The 26,012-nt window shown below is 48.5% G+C and overlaps 1 protein-coding gene across 2 annotated transcripts in view; it reads left to right on the top strand.

The window, feature by feature from the left end:
* The window catches only part of ZBTB6 (zinc finger and BTB domain containing 6), a 78,192-nt gene that overhangs the window by 35,265 nt on the left and 16,915 nt on the right, over positions 1–26,012 (top strand). The window contains exon 2 of one of the 2 annotated variants that reach the window (XM_063936942.1): positions 11,469–11,546. The exons of the other annotated variant lie outside the window; for it this stretch is intronic. The gene's annotated coding sequence lies outside the window, so the exon portion shown is untranslated. The remainder of the gene's footprint in view (positions 1–11,468; positions 11,547–26,012) is intronic. 2 annotated transcript variants of the gene reach the window in all.

Genomic DNA, 26,012 nt, shown 5'->3' with positions numbered 1-26,012 from the left:
TGGACACAGTCCAGAAAAACGTGTTTCTCCCAGTGGAGAAAACCAGGGAGTTATCCGAGCTAATCGGGATCCTCCTGAAACCAGGAAAAGTGTCAGTGCATCATTGCACAATAGTCCTGGTAAAAATGGTGGCTTATTACGAAGCAATTCCATTCGGCAGATTTCCCGCAAGAACTCTTCAGTGGGATCTGCTGGACAAATGGTCCGGATCGCATCCTCAGATGCATCAGCGGATAACCCTATATCCAAGGAAAAGGGTGTCTCTCCTGTGGTGATTACAGAGTGCTCATCTTCTAGAGGGCCGCAGATTCGGCATTCAGGATTGGATGCCGGTGACCACGGAGGCCAGCCTGAGAGGCTGGGGAACAGTCACACAGGGAAAAAATTTCCAGGGAAGTGTGATTAAGTCTGGAGAATTCTCTCCGCATAAATAAGCTTAGAGCAATTTTATAATGCTCTAAACTTAGCTAGACCTCTGCTTCAAGGTCAGCCGGTATTGATCCAGTGGGATAACATCACGGCAGTCGCCCACGTAAACAGAAGGGCGGCACAAGAAGCAGGAGGGCAGTGAAAACTGCAAGGATTTTTCGCTAGGCGGAAAATCATGTGATAGCACTGTCAGCAGTGTTCTTTCCGGGAGTGGACGACTGGGAAGCAGACTTCCTCAGCAGGCATGACCTCCACCCGGGAGAGTGGAAACTTCATAGGGAAGTTTTTCAACATGATTGTGGACCGTTGGCAAAGACCAAAGGTGGACATGATGGCGTCCCGCCCGAACAAAAAACGGGACAGGTATTCCGCCAGGTCATGAGACCTTCAGGCGATAGCTGTGGATGTTCTGGTAACACCGTGGGTGTACCAGTCTGTGTATGTGTTCCCTCCTCTGTTTCTCATAACCAGGGTATTGAGAATTATAAGACATAGAGGAGTATGAACTATACTAGTGGCTCCGGATTGGCCAAGAGGGACTTGGTACCCGGAACTTCAAGAAATGCTCACAGAGGACTAAGGGCCTGGGGAGCTAAGAAGGGACTTGATTCAGCAAGTACCATGTCTATTCCAAGACTTACCGCGGCTGCGTTTGACGGCATGGCGGTTGAATGCCGGATCCTGAGGGGAAAAGGCATTCCATAAGAGGTCATACCTACCCTGGTCAAAGCCAGGAAGGAGGTGGCCGCACAACGTCATCACCACATGTGGTGAAAATATGTTGCGTGGGTGAGGCCAGGAAGGCTCCACGACGGAAATTCAACTAGGTCGATTTCTACACTTCCTGAAAACAGGAGTGTTTTGGACCTCAAATTGGGGTTCATTAACATTTAAATTTCGGCCCTGTAGATTTTCTTCCAGAAAGAATTGACTTCAGTTCCTGAAGTCCAGATTGTAAAGGATGTATTGCATATACAGCTTTTTTGTGCCCCTAGGGGCACCGTGAGATCTCAACATAGTGTTGGGATTTCTTAAATTCATATTGGTTTGAACCGCTCAAATCTGTGGATTTGAAATATCTCACATGGAAAGTGACCATGCTGTTGACAAATATCTCACATGGGAAGTGACCATGTGGTTAGCCCTGGCCTCGGCCAGGCGATTGTCAGAATGGGCGGCTTTGTCTTACAAAAGCCCATGTTAAAATTTTCCATTTGAACAGGACAGAACTGGGACTCGTCTCCAGTTTCTTCATAAAGGGGTGTCAGCGTTTTCACCTGAAACAACCTCTTGTGGTGCCTGCGGCTACTAGGGACTTGGAGGACTCCAAGTTACTAGACGTGGTCAGGGCCCTAAAAATATATATATATATATATATATATATATATATATATATATATATATATATATATATATATATATATATATATATATATATATTTAGGACGGCTGGAGTCAGAAAGTCTGACTTGCTGTTTATACTGTATACACCCAACAAGCTGGGTGCTCATGCTTCTAAGCAGTCTATTGCACGCTGGATTTGTAATACAATTCAGCTTGCACATTCTGTGGCAGGCCTGCCACAGACAAAATATATAGATGCCCATTCCACAAGGAAGGTGGGCTCATCCTGGGCAGCTGCCCGAGGAGTCTCGGCATTACAACTTTGCCGAGCAGCTACGTGGTCAGGGGAGAACACGTTTGTAAAATTTTACAAATTTTGATACTCTGGCTAAGGAGGACCTGGAGTTCTCTCATTCGGTGCTGCAGAGTCATCCGCACTCTCCCGCCCGTTTGGGAGCTTTGGTATAATCCCCATGGTCCTGACGGAGTCCCCAGCATCCACTAGGACGTTAGAGAAAATAAGAATTTACTTACCGATAATTCTATTTCTCGTAGTCCGTAGTGGATGCTGGGCGCCCATCCCAAGTGCGGATTGTCTGCAATGCTTGTACATAGTTATTGTTACAAAAATCGGGTTATTACTATTGTTGTGAGCCATCTTTTCGGAGGCTACTTCGTTTTGTTATCATACTGTTAACTGGGTTCAGATCACAAGTTGTACGGTGTGATTGGTGTGGCTGGTATGAGTCTTACCCGGGATTCAAGATCCTTCCTTATTGTGTACGCTCGTCCGGGCACAGTACCTAACTGAGGCTTGGAGGAGGGTCATAGGGGGAGGAGCCAGTACACACCATGTGACCTAAAAGCTTTTTTAGATGTGCCCTGTCTCCTGCGGAGCCCGCTATTCCCCATGGTCCTGACGGAGTCCCCAGCATCCACTACGGACTACGAGAAATAGAATTATCGGTAAGTAAATTCTTATTTTCTCTGACGTCCTAGTGGATGCTGGGAACTCCGTAAGGACCATGGGGAATAGACGGGCTCCGCAGGAGACTGGGCACTCTAAAGAAAAGATTAGGTACTATCTGGTGTGCACTGGCTCCTCCCTCTATGCCCCTCCTCCAGACCTCAGTTAGAATCTGTGCCCGGCCAGAGCTGGGTGCTCCTAGTGGGCTCTCCTGAGCTTACTAGTAAAGAAAGTATTTATTAGGGTGTTTTTTTTTCAGTGAGCTTCTGCTGGCAACAGACTCTCTGCTACGTGGGACTAAGGGGAGAGAAGCAAACCTACCTGCTTGCAGCTAGCTTGTGCTTCTTAGGCTACTGGACACCATTAGCTCCAGAGTGTTCGAACACAGGCACCTGTCCTCGATCGTCCGTTCCCGGAGCCGCGCCGCCGTCCCCCTCGCAGAGCCAGAAAAACAGAAGCTTGAAGACGACGAAATCGGCGGCAGAAGACTCCTGTCTTCATTTAAGGTAGCGCACAGCACCGCAGCTGGGGGGGGGGGGGGCCAGCAATAGAAGTACCTTTTGGCAATAAAAATACATATATACAGTCTGGCACTGTATATATGTAAAAACCCCCGCCATTTTTTTACACAGAAAGCGGGACAGAAGCCCGCCACTAAGGGGGCGGGGCCTTCTTCCTCAGCACACCAGCGCCATTTTCTCTTCACAGCTCCGCTGGAAGCAGTTTCCCAGGCTCTCCCCTGCAGTATCCAGGTACAAGAAGGGTAAAAAAGAGAGGGGGGGCACATAAATTTAGGCGCAAATAAAACATATAAGGCAGCTATTGGGTAATCGCTTATTATAAGTGAAAATCCCTGTGTTATATAGCGCTGTGGTGTGTGCTGGCATACTCTCTCTCTGTCTCCCCAAAGGACTTTGTGGGGTCCTGTCCTCAGTCTGAGCATTCCCTGTGTGTGTGCGGTGTGTCGGTACGGCTGTGTCGACATGTTTGATGAGGAGGGTTACGTGGAGGCGGAGCAAGGGCAGATAAGTGTGGTGTCGCCCCCGTCGGGGCCGACACCTGATTGGATGGATATGTGGAAGGTCTTAAACGACAATGTAAGCTCCTTACATAAAAGGTTTGATGACGCTGCAGCCTTGGGACAGCCGGGGTCTCAGCCCGCGCCTGCCCAGGCGACTCAGAAACCGTCAGGGGCTCATAAACGCCCTCTATCTCAGATGGTTGACACAGATGTCGACACGGAGTCCGACTCCAGTGTCGACGATGATGAGGCACATTTACAGTCTAAAATGACCAAGGCCATCCGATACATGATTATTGCAATGAAAGATGTATTACACATTTCTGAGATTAACCCTGTTAATACCAAGAGGGTTTATATGTTTGGGGAGAAAAAGCAGCCAGTGACTTTTCCCCCATCTGATGAATTAAATGAATTATGTGAAGAAGCGTGGAGTTCCCCTGATAAGAAACTAGTGATTTCTAAGAGGTTACTGATGGCGTACCCTTTCCCGCCAACGGACAGGTTACGTTGGGAAACATCCCCTAGGGTGGACAAGGCGCTGACACGCTTATCTAAAAAGGTGGCCCTGCCGTTTCAGGATACGGCTGCCCTAAAGGAGCCTGCGGATAGAAAGCAGGAAGCTATCCTGAAGTCAGTGTATACACACTCTGGTACTCTACTGAGACCTGCTATTGCTTCAGCCTGGAGGTGTAGTGCTGTAGCAGCATGGACAGATACTCTGTCAGACGACATAGATTCCCTCGACAGGGATACTGTTTTGCCATCCTTGGGCCATATAAAAGGGTGTAGTACTGGTGACCGGCGGTCTCCTGACCGCCGGTCACCTTACCGACGCCGGGATCCCGGCAGCATACCGGCAGGGAGGGGCGAGTGCAGCAAGCCCCTTACGGGCTCGCTGCGCTCGCCACGCTGCGCTCGCCACGCTGCGGACTCGGTGGCGACCTGCGGTCGCCACGGGTTCTATTCCCACTCTATGGGTGTCGTGGACACCCACGAGTGGAAATAGTCCCTGTTGGTCGGCATGCCGACCATCGGGATAGTGAGCCGTCTGGCTCACGGAGGAGGTCATGTGACTGTCGGTCAGCATGACGTTGGGGCTCCACAGGCGGAGCCAGGTGCGGTGGGGGCGCGTCTCCGAAACTTCAGCAACCAGTGGGTTCGCTCACAGGTGGATCTCTGGGCTGTACAAATTGTATCTCAGGGATACAAGCTGGAATTCGAAGCGACTCTGTGTCCCCCCCCCCCCTGCCGTTACCTCAAATCAGCCTTGCCAGCTTCCCCCATGGAAAGGGAGGTAGTACTGGCGGCAATTCACAAGCTGTACCTCCAGCAAGTGATTATCAGGGTCCCCCTCCTTCAACAGGGAAGGGGTTACTATTCCACAATGTTTGTGGTACCGAAACCGGACGGTTCGGTGAGACCCATTCTGAATTTAAAATCCTTGAACACTTATATAAAGAAATTCAAGTTCAAAATGGAATCGCTCAGAGCGATTATTGCAAGCCTGGAAGAGGGGGATTTTATGGTGTCGCTGGACATCAACGATGCTTACTTGCATGTCCCCATTTACCCACTTCACCAGGAGTACCTCAGGTTTGTGATACAGGACTGTCATTACCAGTTCCAGACGTTGCCGTTTGGCCTGTCTACGGCACCGAGGATATTTACCAAGGTAATGGCCGAAATGATGATACTCCTTCAGAAGAAGGGAGTTATAGTTATCCCGTACTTGGACGATCTCCTCATAAAGGCGAGGTCCAGAGAGCAGTTGTTGATCAGCGTAGCACTCTCTCAGGAAGTGTTGCAACAGCACGGCTGGATTCTGAATGTTCCAAAGTCGCAGCTGATTCCTACGACACGTCTGCTTTTCCTGGGCATGATTCTGGACACAGAACAGAAGAAGGTGTTTCTCCCGGTGGAGAAGGCCCAGGAATTAGCATCTCTGGTCAGGGACCTCCTGAAACCAAAACCGGTATCGGTGCATCACTGCACGCGAGTCCTGGGAAAGATAGTGGCTTCATACGAAGCCATTCCCTTCGGCAGGTTCCATGCAAGGATCTTTCAGTGGGATCTGTTGGACAAGTGGTCCGGATCGCATCTTCAGATGCATCGGCTGATCACCCTGTCCCCAAGGGCCAGGGTGTCTCTTCTGTGGTGGCTGCAGAGTGCTCACCTTCTCGAGGGCCGCAGGTTCGGCATACAGGACTGGGTCCTGGTGACCACGGATGCAAGCCTCCGAGGATGGGGGGCAGTCACTCAGGGAAGAAACTTCCAAGGGCTGTGGTCAAGTCTGGAGACTTCTCTACACATAAATATACTGGAACTAAGGGCCATTTACAACGCCCTGAGTCAAGCAGAGCCCCTGCTTCGAAACCGGCCAGTGCTGATTCAGTCAGACAACATCACGGCGGTCGCCCATGTAAACCGCCAGGGCGGCACAAGAAGCAGGATGGCAATGGCGGAAGCCACAAAGATTCTTCGGTGGGCGGAGAATCACGTGCAAGCACTGTCAGCAGTGTTCATTCCGGGAGTGGACAACTGGGAAGCAGACTTCCTCAGCAGACACGGCCTCCACCCGGGAGAGTGGGGACTTCATCAAGAAGTCTTCACACAGATTGCAAAGCGATGGGAACTGCCACAGGTGGACATGATGGCGTCCCGCCTCAACAAAATGCTAAAAAGATATTGCGCCAGGTCAAGGGACCCTCAGGCGATAGCTGTGGACGCCCTAGTGACACCGTGGGTGTACCAGTCGGTATATGTGTTTCCTCCTCTTCCTCTCATACCCAAGGTACTGAGAATAGTAAGAAAGAGAGGAATAAGAACAATACTCATTGTTCTGGATTGGCCAAGAAGGACTTGGTACCCGGAACTGCAAGAAATGCGCACAGAGGACCCATGGCCTCTGCCTCTGACAGGACCTGCTGCAACAAGGGCCCTGTCTATTCCAAGACTTACCGCGGCTGCGTTTGACGGCATGGCGGTTGAACGCCGGATCCTAGCGGAAAAAGGCGTTCCGGATGAAGTTATTCCTACGCTGATAAAGGCTAGGAAGGACGTGACCGCAAAGCATTATCACCGTATATGGCGAAAATATGTTGCTTGGTGTGAGGCCAGGACGGCCCCTACAGAGGAATTCCAGCTGGGTCGATTCCTGCACTTCCTACAGTCAGGGGTGACTATGGGCCTAAAATTGGGGTCCATAAAGGTCCAGATTTCGGCCCTATCCATTTTCTTTCAAAAAGAACTGGCTTCACTGCCTGAGGTTCAGACGTTTGTAAAGGGAGTGCTGCATATTCGGCCCCCTTTTGTGCCACCAGTGGCACCCTGGGATCTTAACGTTGTGTTGGATTTCCTGAAATCCCACTGGTTCGAGCCACTTAAGACCGTGGAACTAAAGTATCTCACGTGGACAGTGGTCATGCCGTTGGCCTTAGCATCGGCTAGGCGTGTGTCGGAATTGGCGGCTTTGTCATGTAAAAGCCCATATCTGATCTTCCATATGGACAGGGCAGAATTGAGGACTCGTCCCCAATTTCTCCCAAAAGTGGTGGTATCGTTTCATTTGAACCAACCTATTGTGGTGCCTGCGGCTACTCGGGACTTGGAGGACTCCAAGTTGCTGGACGTAGTCAGGGCTTTGAAAATATATGTTTCCAGAACGGCTGGAGCCAGGAAGACTGACTCGCTGTTTATCCTGCATGCTCCCAACAAGCTGGGTGCTCCTGCTTCAAAGCAAACTATTGCTCGCTGGATCTGTAGCACGATTCAGCTGGCTCATTCTGCGGCTGGATTGCCGCATCCAAAATCAGTAAAAGCCCATTCCACAAGGAAGGTGGGCTCTTCTTGGGCGGCTGCCCGAGGGGTCTCGGCTTTACAGCTTTGCCGAGCGGCTACTTGGTCGGGTTCAAACACCTTTGCAAAGTTCTACAAGTTTGATACCCTGGCTGAGGAGGACCTTGTGTTTGCTCATTCGGTGCTGCAGAGTCATCCGCACTCTCCCGCCCGTTTGGGAGCTTTGGTATAATCCCCATGGTCCTTACGGAGTTCCCAGCATCCACTAGGACGTCAGAGAAAATAAGAAATTACTCACCGGTAATTCTATTTCTCGTAGTCCATAGTGGATGCTGGGCGCCCGTCCCAAGTGCGGACTTTCTGCAATACGTGTTTATAGTTATTGCTTAAATAAGGGTTATTGTTATGAGCCATCCGTTGAGTGAGGCTCAGTTGTTGTTCATACTGTTAACTGGGTAAGGTTATCAAAAGTTGTACGGTGTGATTGGTGTGGCTGGTATGAGTCTTACCCTGGATTCCAAAAATCCTTTCCTTGTAATGTCAGCTCTTCCGGGCACAGTTTCCCTAACTGAGGTCTGGAGGAGGGGCATAGAGGGAGGAGCCAGTGCACACCAGCTAGTACCTAATCTTTTCTTTAGGGTGCCCAGTCTCCTGCAGAGCCCGTCTATTCCCCATTGTCCTTACGGAGTTCCCAGCATCCACTACGGACTACGAGGAATAGAATTACCGGTGATTAAGTTCTTACTTTAAAAAAAAAAAATAAATAAAAAAAAAAAAAAAAAATATATATATATATATATATATATACATATATATATATACACATACATACATACATACATACACAATGCAGTTTACCCGGCACTCCACCTCGTACACAGCTGGTTCTGGTGCCCTCATAAAACAAATACAAGCAAGCAGGGATGCGGCACTCACGAACATTTGGGAAGAAAATCACAGACACCAATTCTGGTATAATCAACGTTTCAATCCTTAAAGGATTGAAACGTTGATTATACCAGAATTGGTGTCTGTGATTTTCTTCCCAAGTCTTCGTGAGTGCCGCATCCCTGCTTGTGTGTGTATGTGTATGTGTATGTGTATGTGTATATATATATATATATATATATATATATATATATATATATATATATATATATATATATATATATATATATATATATATATATATATATATATATATATATATATACATACATACATACATACATACATACATACATACATACATACATACATACATATATTAATTATAGTTTTACACTGAGAGCGTGTACCCCCTGTTTCCGCTCTCACCGGCTGTGCCTCCGGCCGATCCGGCACCAACTCTCATGGCAGGTCCCCCCGGCCGATCCGGCACCCCCCGCTCACGGCAATACCATCGATCCGGCACCACCACTCGCTCGTTCCTCACACGCGCACGCTCTTGACCCGGCTGTCACTTCCGGATCCGTGTCCACTGCACAGCGCCTCCTCCTCCGTCCCAGTGAGTCACGCTCGTCAAGCCAAGCAAAGGTTAGCCCTGCTAAGGTAAGGGTAGTGGGGCTCACCCTGCTCTCTGCACTGGGCCATTCATCCGACATTGCTCAAAACAGTCTGCGTGGGTCCAGAGGATAATTCATTGCTGGTCTGGGCAGCAGTGGGCCCATTAGTTCTCAGGGGCCCCGGTGCAATTCACCTACTGCACCAATGGTAGTTCCGCCTCTGATTAACAGCTAATCCATCGTGTATGGGGCTGAGGCATAATGAGTACGTTGGCCATAGGCCATACTGGGACCTGTATGCCACCAATAAAAAATAAAAAAACTGACTTGGCAATTTAAAGATATTACCCCCCACATTGAGTGCTCCATTGATGTTTGTAAAGAGCTCTAGTGTTTATAACATGGGGCTGGTTTTTGTTTTTATTCTTAGTGAAAGGCCCCCATATTTTATGTGGCCCTAATTCCCCAAGGGAGTTCAGTCCTGTGCTGGTGCTGACCGTGCTGTGGCTACACAATTTTTTAAATAATTACATAGCCATAATATAATCATTCTTCATCATCCAGAGGATGCTGATGTATCAACAGCAAGATCATACTTACAATATCATATCCTCAAGTGTTGTGCATACACAAGCACATGCTGACTTATATGTATTTTAAGATGTGTATGTAAATATTCTGTTGTGTTCCTTTATTTGTTTTAGTGTAGATGCTCAGTTTGTGGTGTATTTGTGTTAGTTTGGGTATTTATGTATATGTATTACAGTTTACACATGGAAGCAGGAGTTTATTTGTGGTGTTGTTGATCGGCCGCTCAACATGAATTTGCCTGCCCAGCTGTGAGGTCAGCTTGTACACACAGCCATATGTGCTGATATATCTGACGATATACCAGCCGTTGGCTATGCTGCTCAACTCATGCAATATACCTGTGAAAAATGATCAGGCACTCAACTGGTGAAAATGCTGTAATTGCTTCAGTGCCTTCTTGGAGAGGACGGCGCCCCCACATACATTTCAAAGCAGAAGAAGTGGCACTCGGAGTCTTCATTAAAGTGCAAAACAGCAAGGTGCTATAATCAACGTTTTGGGGTGATATCCCCTTCATCAGGATAACAAGTACAACACAAAAAAGCATATTTATACATTACCACCACCAGTCCAATCCGCCTGTATGTATATGTGTATATCTATCTATCTATCTATCTATCTATCTATCTATCTATCTATCTATCTAATCTTATCCCATATCCAAATATTCCGAAATACGGAATATTCCGAAATACGGAATATTCCGAAATACGGAATATTCCGAAATACGGAATATTCCGAAATACGGAATATTCCGAAATACTGACTTTTTTGAGTGAGATAGTGAAACCTTTGTTTTCTGATGGCTCAATGTACACAAACTTTGTTTAATACACAAAGTTATTAAAAATATTGTATTACATGACCTTCAGGCTGTGTGCATAAGGTGTATATGAAACATAAATGAATTGTGTGAATGTAGACGCACTTTGTTTAATGCACAAAGTTATAAAAAATATTGGCTAAAATTACTTTCAGGCTGTGTGTATAAGGTGTATATATAAAACATAAATGTATTCTGTGCTTAGATTAAGGTCCCATCACCATGACATCTCATTATGGTATGCAATTATTCCAAAATACGGAAAAATCCGATATCCAAAATACCTCTGGTCACAAGCATTTTGGATAAGGGATACTCAACCCTGTATGTATATGTATGTATGTATGTATGTATGTATATGTGTGTGTATATATATATATATATTAGAAAATAGTGGTTTCAAGCGCTACACCACACAGATGAAACAGATGTACAGAGTCTTGTAGTCCTTAAATGCGTGGTTAATGAAAAGCCATCCTGATTGTGATTACCCACTGGACCCATGTGACATAAAAAGTGGTATTTGTGCATTTCAAGAGTGTATTATACTGGTGAAGGTATCTGTAAAATCAGACTCCTATATACTGCACTAGAAGGCGCTATTTCTCACTTTTTTCCATACACAATAAATATATATATTATAATTTATTAGTACTATCCTTTATTTATATGGCGCCACAAGGGATCTGCAGCGCCCGATTAGAGTACATAAACAAAATACAAAATAATCAAAACAGGAAACTAGTGACTTACAGTTGAAGACAATAAAGGACAAGTACAGGGTAAATAAAACATAGGCACAGCAGCAGACGGACACTGACATAAGTATCCCGCAGTTAGAGTTTAGTAAGGCTGATTTAACTGGGGCGAAAAGTTCTAAGGGTGAAAATTCCAAGGGTGTCGCCTGTGATTTATCCTGGGTGAGGATATGATCAGTATGCAAAGAACTGTGAAGTAACCCCGAATATCTCATTGTTCTCTCACCTACAGGTAATTGTGGAACTACATCTACTAGCAATCAGTATTGCACCTGCTCACAACCTGAAAAGCATGATTGCATAGTTCTAGGTAATTGTAAACACTATACTATCTAATCTATATGTATCTATAGGCTTGTCATTTAGACGTACACGTACAAAATAGTGAAATACTTATGTTGCATGTCTTTAGCGTATTCGGTTCAAATACATATCTTCAGCTTCTGTGGTACCTGCTTCAAGATGAATGGAAAATAAAAACGTGTATTACCTTTGACCTGTTAAATGTGAATTGGGAAAAGGGTGTGGCAATTTTGAATTTAGGATGCATTTCTAATACATACGCAAAAGTGAAAACAAAATTATTTTGGTAAATGAGGTTGTTTACAATTGAGGGTCTCTGTGGTAAAGAGGCACATGCCACAAGTGTCATGGGTCCCTTTTCAGTTAGATATGTCTTGAAATACAATACCAGGGATTGTATATTGCTGCTGATGAGGAACATAGTGGCACATGCCACTATGTTAGAAGTTAATGGAGAAGATGCTAGATGGCAGAAGCGGTTACTGACCCTCTCAATTATTATTTCTCTGACGTCCTAAGTGGATGCTGGGACTCCGTAAGGACCATGGGGAATAGCGGCTCCGCAGGAGACTGGGCACAACTAAAGAAAGCTTTAGGACTACCTGGTGTGCACTGGCTCCTCCCACTATGACCCTCCTCCAGACCTCTGTTAGAATCTTGTGCCCGGCTGAGCTGGATGCACACTAGGGGCTCTCCTGAGCTCCTAGAAAGAAAGTATATTTTAGGTTTTTTATTTTACAGTGAGATCTGCTGGCAACAGACTCACTGCAGCGAGGGACTAAGGGGAGAAGAAGCGAACCTACCTAACTGGTGGTAGCTTGGGCTTCTTAGGCTACTGGACACCATTAGCTCCAGAGGGATCGACCACAGGACCCGACCTCGATGTGCGGTCCCGGAGCCGCGCCGCCGGCCCCCTTACAGAGCCAGAAGCAAGAAGTGTTCCGGAAAATCGGCGGCAGAAGACTTCTGTCTTCAACAAGGTAGCGCACAGCACTGCAGCTGTGCGCCATTGCTCCTCATGCACACCTCACACTCCGGTCACTGATGGGTGCAGGGCGCTGGGGGGGGGCGCCCTGAGGGCAATAAAATACATTTTGGCTGGCAAATCATCACAATATATAGTCCCAGGGCTATGTATGTGATAAATTACCCCTGCCAGAATCCATGAAAAAAGCGGGAGAAAAGTCAGCCAAAAAAGGGGCGGGGCTATCTCCCTCAGCACACTGGCGCCATTTTTTCTTCACAGTGCAGCTGGAAGACAGCTCCCCAGGCCTCTCCCCTGTAGTTTTCAGGCTCAAAGGGTTAAAAAGAGAGGGGGGGCACTAAATTTAGGCGCAATATGTGTATACAAGCAGCTATTGGGGGAAAAATCACTCAGTTATAGTGTTAATCCCTGCATTATATAGCGCTCTGGTGTGTGCTGGCATACTCTCTCTCTGTCTCCCCAAAGGACTTTGTGGGGTCCTGTCCTCAGTCAGAGCATTCCCTGTGTGTGTGCGGTGTGTCGGTACGGCTGTGTCGACATGTTGGATGAGGAAGGTTACGTGGAGGCGGAGCAGAGGCCGATAAATGGGATGTCGCCCCCTGTGGAGCAGACACCAGTGTGGATGGATAGGTGGAAGGTATTAACCGACAATGTCAACTCCTTACATAAAAGGCTGGATGACGTAACTGCTGTGGGACAGCCGGCTTCTCAGCCCGCGCCTGCCCAGGCGTCTCAAAGGCCATCAGGGGCTCAAAAAAAACGCCCGTTACCTCAGATGGCAGACACAGATGTCGGCACGGAGTCTGACTCCAGTGTCGACGAGGTTGAGACATATACACAATCCACTAGGAACATCCGTTGCATGATCTCGGCAATAAAAAATGTGTTACACATTCTGACATGAACCCAAGTACCACATAAAAGGGTTTTTATGTTTGGGGAGAAAAAGCAGCCAGTGTTTTGTTCCCCCATCAGATGAGTGAATGAAGTGTGTAAAGAGCGTGGGTTCCCCCGATAAGATAAGGGTAATTTCTAAAAAGTTACTGCTGGCGTACCCTTTCCCGCCAGAGGATAGGTCACGTTGGGAGATATCCCCTAGGGTGGATAAGGTGCTCACACGTTTGTCAAAAAAAGGTGGCACTGCCGTCTTGGGATACGGCCACTTTGAAGGAGTCTGCTGATAAAAAGCAGGAGGCTATCCTGAAGTCTGTATATACACACTCAGGTACTATACTGAGACCTGCATTTGCCTCAGCATAAATAGTGCTGCTGCAGCGTGGTCTGTTACCCTGTCAGATAATATTAATACCCTAGACAGGAAAATATTTTGCTAACATAGAGCATTTTAAAGACATCGTCTTATATATGAAGGATGCACAGAGGGATATTTGCCGGCTGGCATCCAGAATTAATGCAATGTCCATTCTGCCAGGAGGGTATTAGAGACCCGGCAGTGGACAGGTGATGCTGCCTTTAAAAGGCACATGGAGATTCTGCCTTATAAGGGTGAGGAATTGTTTGGGGATGGTCTCTGGGACCTCGTATCCACAGCAACAGCTGGGAAGAAATTTTTTTACCTCAGGTTTCCTCACAGCCTAAGAAAGCACCGTATTTTCAAGTACAGTCCTTTCGGCTTCAGAAAAGCAAGCGGGTCAAAGGCGCTTCCTTTCTGCACAGAGACAAGGGAAGAAGGAAAAAGCTGCACCAGACAGCCAGTTCCCAGGATCAAAAATCTTCCCCCGCTTCCTCTGAGTCCACCGCATGACGCTGGGGCTCCACAGGTGGAGACAGGTGCGGTGGGGGGCGCGTCTCGGGAACTTCAGGGACCAGTGGGCTTGCCCACAGGTGGATCCCTAGGTTCTGCAAGTAGTATCACAGGGATACAGGCTGGAGTTCGAAGCAACTCCCCCTCGCCGTTACCTCACATCAGCCTTGCCTGCTGCCCTCGGAGAAAGGGAGGTAGTACTGGCGGCAATTCACAAGCTGTACTTCCAGCAGGTGAAATCAAGGTACCACTCCTTCAACAAGGCCGGGGTTACTATTCCAAAATGTTGTGGTACCGAAACCAGACGGTTCGGTGAGACCCATTCTAAAATTGAAATCCTTGAACACTTATATACGAAGGTTCAAGTTCAAAATGGAATCGCTCATGGCGATTATTGCAAGCCTGGAGAATTTCATGGTATCACTGGACATCAAGGATGCTTACCTGCATGTCCCTATTTACCCTCTTCACCAGGAGTACCTCAAAATTGTGGTACAGGATTGTCATTACCAATTCCAGACGTTGCCGTTGGTCTGTCCCCGGCACCGAGGGTATTTACCAAGGTAATGGCCGAAATAATTATCCCGTACTTGGACGATCTCCTTATAAAGGCGAGGTCCAGGGAGCAGTTGTTCGTCGGAGTAGCACTATCTCGGGAAGTGCTACAACAGCATGGCTGGATTCTGAATATTCCAAAGTCGCAGCTGGTTCCTACGACGCGTCTACTGTTCCTGGGTATGGTTCTGGACACAGAACAGGATAAAAAGGGTTTCTCCCGGAGGAGAAGTCCAAGGAGTTGTCGTCTCTAGACAGAGACCTCCTAATACAAATACAGGTGTCGGTGCATCATTCACGCGAGCCCTGGGAAAGATGGTAGCTTCTTACGAAGAAATTCCATTCGTCAGGTCCCATGCAAGGATCTTCCAGTGGGTTCTGTTGGACAAGTGGTCCGGGTCGCATCTTCAGATGCATCGGCGGATAACCCTGTCTCCAAGGGCCAGGGTGTCGCTGTTGTGGTGGCTGCAGAGTGCTCATCTTCTAGGGGGCCGCAGATTCGGCATACAGGACTGGGTCCTGGTGACCACGGATGCCAGCCTTCGAGGCTGGGAGGCAGTCACACAGGGAAGAAACTTCCAAGGACTGTGGAAAAGTCAGGAGACTTCCCTACACATAAATATTCTGGAACTAAGGGCCATTTACAAGGCCCTAAGTCAGGCTTGACACCTGCTTCAACACCGGCCGGTGCTGATCCAGTCGGACAACATCACGGCGGTCGCTCATGTAAACCGACAGGGCGGCACAAGAAGCAGGATGGCGATGGCAGAAGCCACAAGGATTCTCCGATGGGTGGAAAATCATGTGTTAGCACTGTCAGCAGTGTTCATTCCCGGAGTGGACAACTGGGAAGCAGACTTTCTCAGCAGACACGACCTCCACCCGGGAGAGTGGGGACTTCATCCAGAAGTCTTCCAAATGATTGTACACCATTGGGAAAGGCCACAGGTGGACATGATGGCGTCCCGCCTCAACAAAAAGCTACAAAGATATTGCGCCAGGTCAAGGGACCCTCAGGCGATAGCTGTGGACGCTCTGGTAACACCGTGGGTGTACCAGTCGGTGTATGTGTTCCCTTCTCTGCCTCTCTTACCCAGGGTTATGAGAATAATAAGAAGGAGAGTAGTAAGAACTATACTCATTGTTCCGGATTGGCCAAGAAGAGCTTGGTACCCAGAACTCCAAGAAATGATCTCAGAGGACCCATGGCCTCTGCCGCTCAGACAGGACCTGCTGCAGCAGGGGGCCTGTCTGTTCCAAGACGTACCGCGGCTGCGTTTGACGGCATGGCGGTTGAACGCCGGATCCTGAAGGAAAAGGGCATTCCGGAGGAAGTTATCCCTACGCTAATTAAAGCTAGGAAAGAAGTGACCGCAAACCATTATCACCGCATATGGCGGAAATATGTTGCGTGCTGTGAGGCCAGGAAGACCCCCAAAGGAGGAATTTCAGCTAGGTCGATTTCTGCACTTCCTACAGTCAGGGGTGACTATGGGCCTAAAATTGGGTTACATTAAGGTCCAGATTTCGGCTCTATCGATTTTCTTCCAAAATAGAACTGGCTTCACTGCCTGAAGTTCAGACTTTTGTTAAGGGAGTGCTGCATAGTCAGCCCCCGTTTGTGCCTCCAGTGGCACCGTGGGATCTCAACGTGATGTTGGATTTCCTGAAGTCGCATTGGGTTGAGCCACTTAAATCCGTGGAGCTACAATACCTCACGTGGAAAAATGGTCATGCTGTTGGCCTTGGCGTCGGCCAGGCGTGTATCAGAATTGGCGGCTTTGTCATGCAAAAGCCCTTATCTGATTTTTTTATATGGAAAAGGCGGAATTGAGGACTCGTTCCCAATTCCTTCCTAAGGTGGTATCAGTTTTTCATGTGAACCAACCTATTGTGGTGCCTGCGGCTACTTGGGACTTGGAGGATTCCAATTTACTGGACGTAGTCAGGGCCCTGGAAAGTATATGTTCCCAGGACTGCTGGAGTCAGGAAAACTGTCTCGTTATTTATCCTGTATGCACCCAACAAACTGGGTGCTCCTGCTTCTAAGCAGACTATTGCTCGATGGATCTGTAGCACGATTCAACTTGCACATTCTGCGGCTGGACTGCCGCACCCTAAATCTGTAAAAGCCCATTCCACGAGGAAAGGGGCTCTTCTTGGGCGGCTGCCCGAGGGGTCTCGGCTTTACAAATTTGCCGAGCTGTTACTTGGTCGGGTTCAAACATTTTTGCAAGAGTCTACAAGTTTGATACCCTGGCTGAGGAGGACCTAGAGTTTGCTCATTCGGTGCTGCAGAGTCATCCACACTCTCCCGCCCGTTTGGGAGCTTTGGTATAATCCCCATGGTCCTTTCGGAGTCCCAGCATCCACTTAGGACATCCGAGAAAATAAGATTTTACTCACCGGTAAATCTATTTCTCGTAGTCCGTAGTGGATGCTGGGCGCCCATCCCAAGTGCGGATTGTCTGCAATACTTGTTTATAGTTATTGCCTAACTAAAGGGTTATTGTTGAGCCATCTGTTGAGAGGCTCAGTTATATTTCATACTGTTAACTGGGTATAGTATCACGAGTTAAACGGTGTGATTGGTGTGGCTGGTATGAGTCTTACCCGGGATTCAAAATCCTTCCTTATTGTGTCAGCTCTTCCGGGCACAGTATCCTAACTGAGGTCTGGAGGAGGGTCATAGTGGGAGGAGCCAGTGCACACCAGGTAGTCCTAAAGCTTTCTTTAGTTGTGCCCAGTCTCCTGCGGAGCCGCTATTCCCCATGGTCCTTACGGAGTCCCAGCATCCACTACGGACTACGAGAATTAGATTTACCGGTGAGTAAAATCTTATTTTATATAGTGCATGTTTACTAGAAAACAGAGAATTTTTAATCATTCTTAAAAGTCCTTAACCCTGTGTATTTTACAGTATATGTCCTATTGCAAACACCAGGGGTTTCCTCCTATATTCCAAAGAGTGGGAGACCATAGAAGCGTCACACAGCTAGGGACATGGTTGTAATTAAACCCATGACCCCTGCAAGGTGGTTTAGGTTTTGCTACAAAAAGGCTTGCAGGATTCAGCTCTCTGATGTGCCTACAGATTTTCAGAGAGACAGGATGATCAACAAGCTAGGTCTGGTACACAAATGTACAAGGAGGAGGATTCAGAAGGGAATGGCGGAACACAATGAAGGGTGTTGGGGTAAAACCGTGAAAAAGCGGAAACTAAGCAAGAGAAAATCTTTCCATGAGATATGGATAACCTGGACACGTGAGATCACGAAATTTGACGCCCTGGCTGTGGGCCATATACTCTGGTGCAGAACTGTTCTCGGGGTAAGTTTAGACAGGTCAGTTTACAAACTAGACTGACATGTCATGTCAGTGATCATCATATGACCTCCCCTTTAAATCCCTTCTTAAAGCATGTGCCTGTTCCTATAGACTTCGAATTGGCATACTGAACAGTATTACACCCGCTATAAGGAAGGAGGAGAGGGCAACAGCAAGCATGGTGTGGTGCTTGACTGAAATATTTACTTCCATATTTCCACGGGAACGTTTTAAATCTGCCTTTTAATATTATGTGGCCTTCCCTATTCACACCTTCCTTCGACTGCATAGACAATGTCTGATGGAAAAAAAGGGTTATGAAGAAGAGGAGTAAGTGGGTAGAATACCGAAGAGATCCCATCTACAGCTCTCGATTTTTATTTTATTTTCTCTGACGTCCTAGTGGATGCTGGGGACTCCGTAAGGACCATGGGGAATAGCGGCTCCGCAGGAGACTGGGCACAACTAAGAAAGATTTAGGACTACCTGGTGTGCACTGGCTCCTCCCTCTATGCCCCTCCTCCAGACCTCAGTTAGAATTTTGTGCCCGGCCGAGCTGGTTGCACACTAGGGGCTCTCCTGAGCTCTTAGAAAAGAAAGTATATTTAGGTTTTTTATTTTCAGTGAGATCTGCTGGCAACAGACTCACTGCTACGAGGGACTGAGGGGAGAAGAAGCGAACCTACCTGCTTGCAGCTAGCTTGGGCTTCTTAGGCTACTGGACACCATTAGCTCCAGAGGGATCGAACACAGGCCCAGCCTCGGTCGTCCGGTCCCGGAGCCGCGCCGCCGTCCCCCTTGCAGAGCCAGAAGCAAGAAGAACGTCCAGGAAATCGGCGGCTGAAGACTCCGGTCTTCATTAAGGTAGCGCACAGCACTGCAGCTGTGCGCCATTGCTCCCCATGCACACCACACACTCCGGTCACTGATGGGTGCAGTGCGCTGGGGGGGGGGGGGTGCGCCCTGGGCTGCAATAAGAGTACCTTAGCTTGGCAAACAAACACATAATATAGTCAGTAAGACTATATATTTGTAAAATCCCCTGCCAAAAATATCCTGAAAAAAGCGGGAGAAGTCCGACGAGAAGGGGGCGGGGCTATCTCCCTCAGCACACTGGCGCCATTTCCTCTCACAGCTCCGCTGGAAGGACGCTCCCAAGGCTCTCCCCTGCAGTTTCCAGGCTCAATAGGGTAAAAAAAGAGAGTGGGGGCACTAAATTTAGGCGCAAACTGTGTATTATAGCAGCTATAGGGGAAAAATCACTGTGTGTAGTGTGTATCCCTGCATTATATAGCGCTCTGGTGTGTGCTGGCATACTCTCTCTCTGTCTCCCCAAAGGACTTTGTGGGGTCCTGTCCTCAGTCAGAGCATTCCCTGTGTGTGTGCGGTGTGTCGGTACGGCTGTGTCGACATGTTTGATGAGGAGGCTTATGTGGAGGCGGAGCAGGTGCCGATAAATGTGATGTCACCCCCTGCGGGGTCGACACCTGAATGGATGGACATGTGGAAGGAATTACGCGACAGTGTCAACTCCTTACATAAAAGGTTTGACGACATAGCAGATGTGGGACAGCCGGCTTTTCAGCCTGTGCCTGCCCAGGCGTCTCAAAAGCCATCAGGGGCTCTAAAACGACCACTACCTCAGATGGCAGACACAGATGTCGACACGGATACTGACTCCAGTGTCGACGACGATGAGACTAGTGTACATTCCAATAGAGCCACTCGTTATATGATTACGGCAATGAAAAATGTGTTGCACATTTCTGATATTACCCCAGGTACCACAAAAAAGGGTATTATGTTTGGGGAGAAAAAGCTACCAGTGGTTTTTCCCCCATCTGATGAATTAAATGAAGTGTGTGAAGAAGCGTGGGCTTCCCCCGATAAGAAACTGGTAATTTCTAAAAAGTTACTAATGGCGTACCCTTTCCCGCCAGAGGACAGGTCACGTTGGGAGACATCCCCTAGGGTGGATAAAGCGCTCGCACGTCTGTCAAAAAAGGTGGCACTTCCGTCTCCGGACACGGTCGCCCTAAAGGAGCCTGCGGATAGAAAGCAGGAGGCTATCCTGAAGTCTGTATATACACACTCAGGAATTATACTGAGACCGGCTATTGCTTCAGCATGGATGTGCAGTTCTGCAGCTGCGTGGTCAGATTCCCTGTCGGAAAACATTGATACCCTAGACAGGGACACTATATTGCTAACCGTAGAGCATATTAAAGACGTCGTCTTATACATGAGAGATGCACAGAGGGATATTTGCCGGCTGGCATCTAAAATAAACGCAATGTCCATTTCTGCCAGGAAAGGATTGTGGACTCGGCAGTGGACAGGAGATACAGATTCTAAAAGGCACATGGAAGTTTTGCCTTACAAGGGTGAGGAGTTGTTTGGGGATGGTCTCTCGGACCTCGTTTCCACAGCGACAGCTGGGAAGTCAGCATTTTTACCCCATGTTCCCTCACAGCAAATGAAAGCACCGTATTATCAGGTACAGTCCTTTCGGCCCCAGAAAGGCAAGCGGGTTAGAGGCGCGTCCTTTCTGCCCAGAGGTAGAGGGAAAAAGCTGCAACATACAGCCAGTTCCCAGGAACAAAAGTCCTCCCCCGCTTCCTCTAAGTCCACCGCATGATGCTGGGGCTCCACAGGCGGAGCCAGGTACGGTGGGGGCCCGTCTCAAGAACTTCAGCGACCAGTGGGCTCGCTCACGGGTGGATCCCTGGATTCTACAAGTAGTATCTCAGGGGTACAAGCTGGAATTCGAGACGTCTCCCCCTCGCCGTTTCCTCAAATCTGCCTTGCCGACAGCTCCCCCAGACAGGGAGGCAGTGCTGGAGGCGATTCGCAAGCTGTATTCTCAGCAGGTGATAATCAAGGTACCCCTCCTTCAACAAGGACGGGGTTACTTTTCCACAATGTTTGTTGTAGCGAAACCGGACGGTTCGGTGAGACCCATTTTAAATTTTAAAATCCTTGAACACTTATATAAGAAGGTTCAAGTTCAAGATGGAATCGCTCAGGGCGGTGATTGCAAGCCTGGACGAGGGGGATTACATGGTATCACTGGACATCAAGGATGCTTACCTGCATATCCCCATTTACCCTCCTCACCAGGAGTACCTCAGATTTGTGGTACAGGACTGTCATTACCAATTCCAGACGTTGCCGTTTGGTCTGTCCACGGCACCGAGAGTATTTACCAAGGTAATGGCCGAAATGATGATACTCCTTCGGAAAAAGGGAGTTTTAATTATCCCGTACTTGGACGATCTCCTTATAAAGGCGAGGTCCAGGGAACAGTTGTTGATCGGAGTAGCACTAGCTCGGGAAGTGCTACAACAGCACGGCTGGATCCTGAATATTCCAAAGTCGCAGCTAGTTCCTACAACGCGTCTACTGTTCCTGGGGATGGTTCTGGACACAGAACAGAAAAAAGTGTTTCACCGGAGGAGAAGGCCAAGGAGTTGTCATCTCTAGTCAGAGACCTCCTAAAACCAAAACAGGTGTCTGTGCACCACTGCACGCGAGTCCTGGGAAAGATGGTGGCTTCTTACGAAGCAATTCCATTCGGAAGGTTCCATGCAAGGATCTTTCAGTGGGATCTGTTGGACAAGTGGTCCGGATCGCATCTTCAGATGCATCGGCTGATAACCCTGTCTCCAAGGGCCAGGGTGTCGCTGCTGTGGTGGCTGCAGAGTGCTCATCTTCTAGAGGGCCGCAGATTCGGCATACAGGACTGGATCCTGGTGACCACGGATGCCAGCCTTCGAGGTTGGGGGGCAGTCACACAGGGAAGAAACTTCCAGGGACAATGGTCGAGTCAGGAGACTTCCCTACACATAAATATTCTGGAACTAAGGGCCATTTACAATTCCCTAAGTCAGGCAAGACCCCTGCATCAACACCAGCCGGTGCTGATCCAGTCAGACAACATCACGGCGGTCGCCCATGTAAACCGACAGGGCGGCACAAGAAGCAGGATGGCGATGGCAGAAGGCACAAGGATTCTCCGATGGGCGGAAAATCATGTGTTAGCACTGTCAGCAGTGTTCATTCCCGGAGTGGACAACTGGGAAGCAGACTTTCTCAGCAGACACGACCTCCACCCGGGAGAGTGGGGACTTCATCCAGAAGTCTTCCAAATGGTTGTACACCGGTGGGAAAGGCCACAGGTGGACATGATGGCGTCCCGCCTCAACAAAAAGCTACAAAGATATTGCGCCAGGTCAAGGGACCCTCAGGCGATAGTTGTGGACGCTTTAGTGACACCGTGGGTGTACCAGTCGGTTTATGTGTTCCCTCCTCTTCCTCTCATACCCAAGGTACTGAGGATAATAAGAAGGAGAAGAGTAAGAACTATAATCATTGTTCCGGATTGGCCAAGAAGAGCTTGGTACCCAGAACTTCAAGAAATGATATCAGAGGAACCATGGCCTCTGCCGCTCAGACAGGACCTGCTGCAGCAGGGACCCTGTCTGTTCCAAGACTTACCGCGACTGCGTTTGACGGCATGGCGGTTGAACGCCGAATCCTGAAGGAAAAGGGCATTCCAGAGGAAGTCATCCCTACGCTGATTAAAGCTAGGAAAGAGGTGACCGCAAACCATTATCACCGCATATGGCGAAAATATGTTGCGTGGTGTGAGGCCAGAAGGGCCCCAACGGAGGAATTTCAGCTGGGTCGATTTCTGCACTTCCTACAGTCAGGGGTGACTATGGGCCTCAAATTAGGTTCCATTAAGGTCCAGATTTCGGCTCTGTCGATTTTCTTCCAAAAAGAACTGGCTTCACTGCCTGAAGTTCAGACGTTTGTTAAAGGAGTGCTGCATATTCAGCCCCCTTTTGTGCCTCCAGTGGCACCTTGGGATCTCAACGTGGTGTTGGATTTCCTTAAGTCACATTGGTTTGAGCCACTTAAAACCGTGGAACTAAAATATCTCACGTGGAAAGTGGTCATGCTGTTGGCTTTGGCTTCGGCCAGGCGTGTGTCAGAATTGCCGGCTTTGTCATGTAAAAGCCCTTATCTGATTTTCCATATGGATAGGGCGGAATTGAGGACTCACCACCTTAGGAAGAAATTGGGGACATCAGCTTTTAATTTGAACCAACCTATTGTGGTGCCTGCGGCTACTAAGGACTTGGAGGATTCCAAGTTGCTGGACGTAGTCAGGGCCCTGAAAATCTGTTTCCAGGACGGCTGGAGTCGGGAAAACTGACTCGCTATTTATCCTGTATGCGCCCAACAAACTGGGTGCTCCTGCTTCAAAGCAGTCTATTGCTCGCTGGATCTGTAGTCCGATTCAACTTACACATTCTGCGGCTGGACTGCCGCATCCTAAATCTGTAAAAGCCCATTCCACGAGGAAAGTGGGCTCTTCTTGGGCGGCTGCCCGAGGGGTCTCTGCTTTACAACTTTGCCGAGCTGCTACTTGGTCGGGTTCAAACACATTTGCTAAATTCTACAAGTTTGATACCCTGGCTGAGGAGGACCTTGAGTTTGCTCATTCGGTGCTGCAGAGTCATCCGCACTCTCCCGCCCGTTTGGGAGCTTTGGTATAATCCCCATGGTCCTTACGGAGTTCCCAGCATCCACTAGGACGTCCGAGAAAATAAGAATTTACTCACCGGTAATTCTATTTCTCGTAGTCCGTAGTGGATGCTGGGCGCCCATCCCAAGTGCGGATTGTCTGCAATACTTGTATATAGTTATTGCCTAACTAAAGGGTTATTGTTTGGAGCCATCTGTTTGAGAGGCCCAGTTGTTATTCATACTGTTCACTGGGTATAGTATCACGAGTTGTACGGTGTGATTGGTGTGGCTGGTATGAGTCTTACCCGGGATTCCAAATCCTTTCCTTATTGTGTCAGCTCTTCCGGGCACAGTTTCCTAACTGAGGTCTGGAGGAGGGGCATAGAGGGAGGAGCCAATGCACACCAGGTAGTCCTAAATCTTTCTTAGTTGTGCCCAGTCTCCTGCGGAGCCGCTATTCCCCATGGTCCTTACGGAGTCCCCAGCATCCACTACGGACTACGAGAAATAGAATTACCGGTGAGTAAATTCTTATTTTTTTCCCCCCCATACCTTTAATGTTGGACCAGTAGTGAGATAGGAACTTTTAGGAATTTTGGAGCACCAAGGCAAAAATTTCAGGGGAACTGGAGATGAAACCCCCTCTAGAGCCACTCACTCTTCTGAACCCCTTATCCAGTCCATTACTCAAGTAAGCGCTATAGCTCGATCGTAAGCTGAGGGAGTAAGGAGTTTACCTCCTTGATGCTTGCGGTTGAATAGAATGTTTGAATCTAGGTTTCCATCCACCCCAAACAAAGTTGCAGATCACCTTATGGGTATTAGCCAGGAAACCGGAGGGCTATAGCATTTTTAATGAATAACTATTAAGGGGTTTACAACACCATCCCATTATCCACCAACACAGGGAGATCTTATAGGGTTTGATTCAGAGATGGATGCTAATTGAATTGCAAGTGCGTTGTTTTTCCCCCATTGCAACTGCTGATATTGGCAAGTGAGGCTGCTGCCCAAAAATGAAAGACGCTCACTGCAGATATCGCATCTCATTCGCAGTTGAGTGCACATTCGCAGCGTATACGAAAGCACAAGGAACATCAGTTTAAGGGTAGTCCTATCGCTCCTCCACTGACCAGCAGTGAATTATCCCACTGTCTTACTGCTTAAGGCAGGCACGCAGAGGCATAGTTATTATCATTTGCAGCTAACCACCTATAATGAAGACTCCTTATCACTGCAATAAGGACTCCTTTTTTAATTTCTTATCTCTAATGTCCTAGTGGATGCTGGGGACTCCGTAAGGACCATGGGGAATAGACGGGCTCCGCAGGAGACATGGGCACTTTAAGAAAGAATTCATATTCTGGTGTGCTCTGGCTCCTCCCTCTATGTCCCTCCTCCAGACCTCAGTTTGAATCTGTGCCCGGACGAGCTGGGTGCTGTTCAGTGAGCTCTCCTGAGCTTGCTGTAAGAAAGTATTTTGTTAGGTTTTTTTATTTTCAGGGAGCTCTGCTGGCAACAGACTCCCTGCATCGTGGGACTGAGGGGAGAGAAGCAGCCCTACTCTCTGAAGATAGGTCCTGCTTCTTAGGCTACTGGACACCATTAGCTCCAGAGGGATCGTACACAGGATCTCACCCTCGTCGTCCGATCCCAGAGCCGCGCCGCCGTCCCCCTCGCAGAGCTGGAAGACAGAAGCCGGGTGAGCATGAGAAGCAAGAAGACCTCTAAATCGGCGGCAGAAGACTCCGGTCTTCACTGAGGTAGCGCACAGCACTGCAGCTGTGCGCCATTGCTCCCACACACACCTCACATACTCCGGTCACTGTAAGGGTGCAGGGCGCAGAGGGAAAGGGGCGCCCTGGGCAGCAATTGGGGCCTCTTTGGCAACAGTTTAGCATATATACAGTTGGGCACTGTATATATGTATGAGCCCCCGCCAAAAATTGTACATTGAAGCGGGACAGAAGCCCGCCGCTGAGGGGGCGGGGCTTCTTCCTCAGCACTCACCAGCGCCATTTTTTTCTACACGGCTCCGCTGAGAGGAAGCTCCCCAGGCTCTCCCCTGCAGAGACACGGTACAAGAGGGTAAAAAGAGAGGGGGGGCACATAATTAGGCGCAAAAATCACTATAAACAGCGGCTACTGGGTTAACATTAAGTTACTGTGTTATTCCTGGGTTATATAGCGCTGGGGTGTGTGCTGGCATACTCTCTCTCTGTCTCTCCAAAGGGCCTTGTGGGGGAACTGTCTTCAAAAGGAGCATTCCCTGTGTGTGTGGTGTGTCGGTACGCTTGTGTCGACAT

This window comes from Pseudophryne corroboree, chromosome 8, assembly GCF_028390025.1.
Source record: "Pseudophryne corroboree isolate aPseCor3 chromosome 8, aPseCor3.hap2, whole genome shotgun sequence".
Classification (NCBI taxonomy): domain Eukaryota; kingdom Metazoa; phylum Chordata; class Amphibia; order Anura; family Myobatrachidae; genus Pseudophryne; species Pseudophryne corroboree.
The sequence above is the reverse complement of the archived record's forward strand: the minus strand, read 5'-3'. Positions and strand labels throughout refer to the sequence as shown.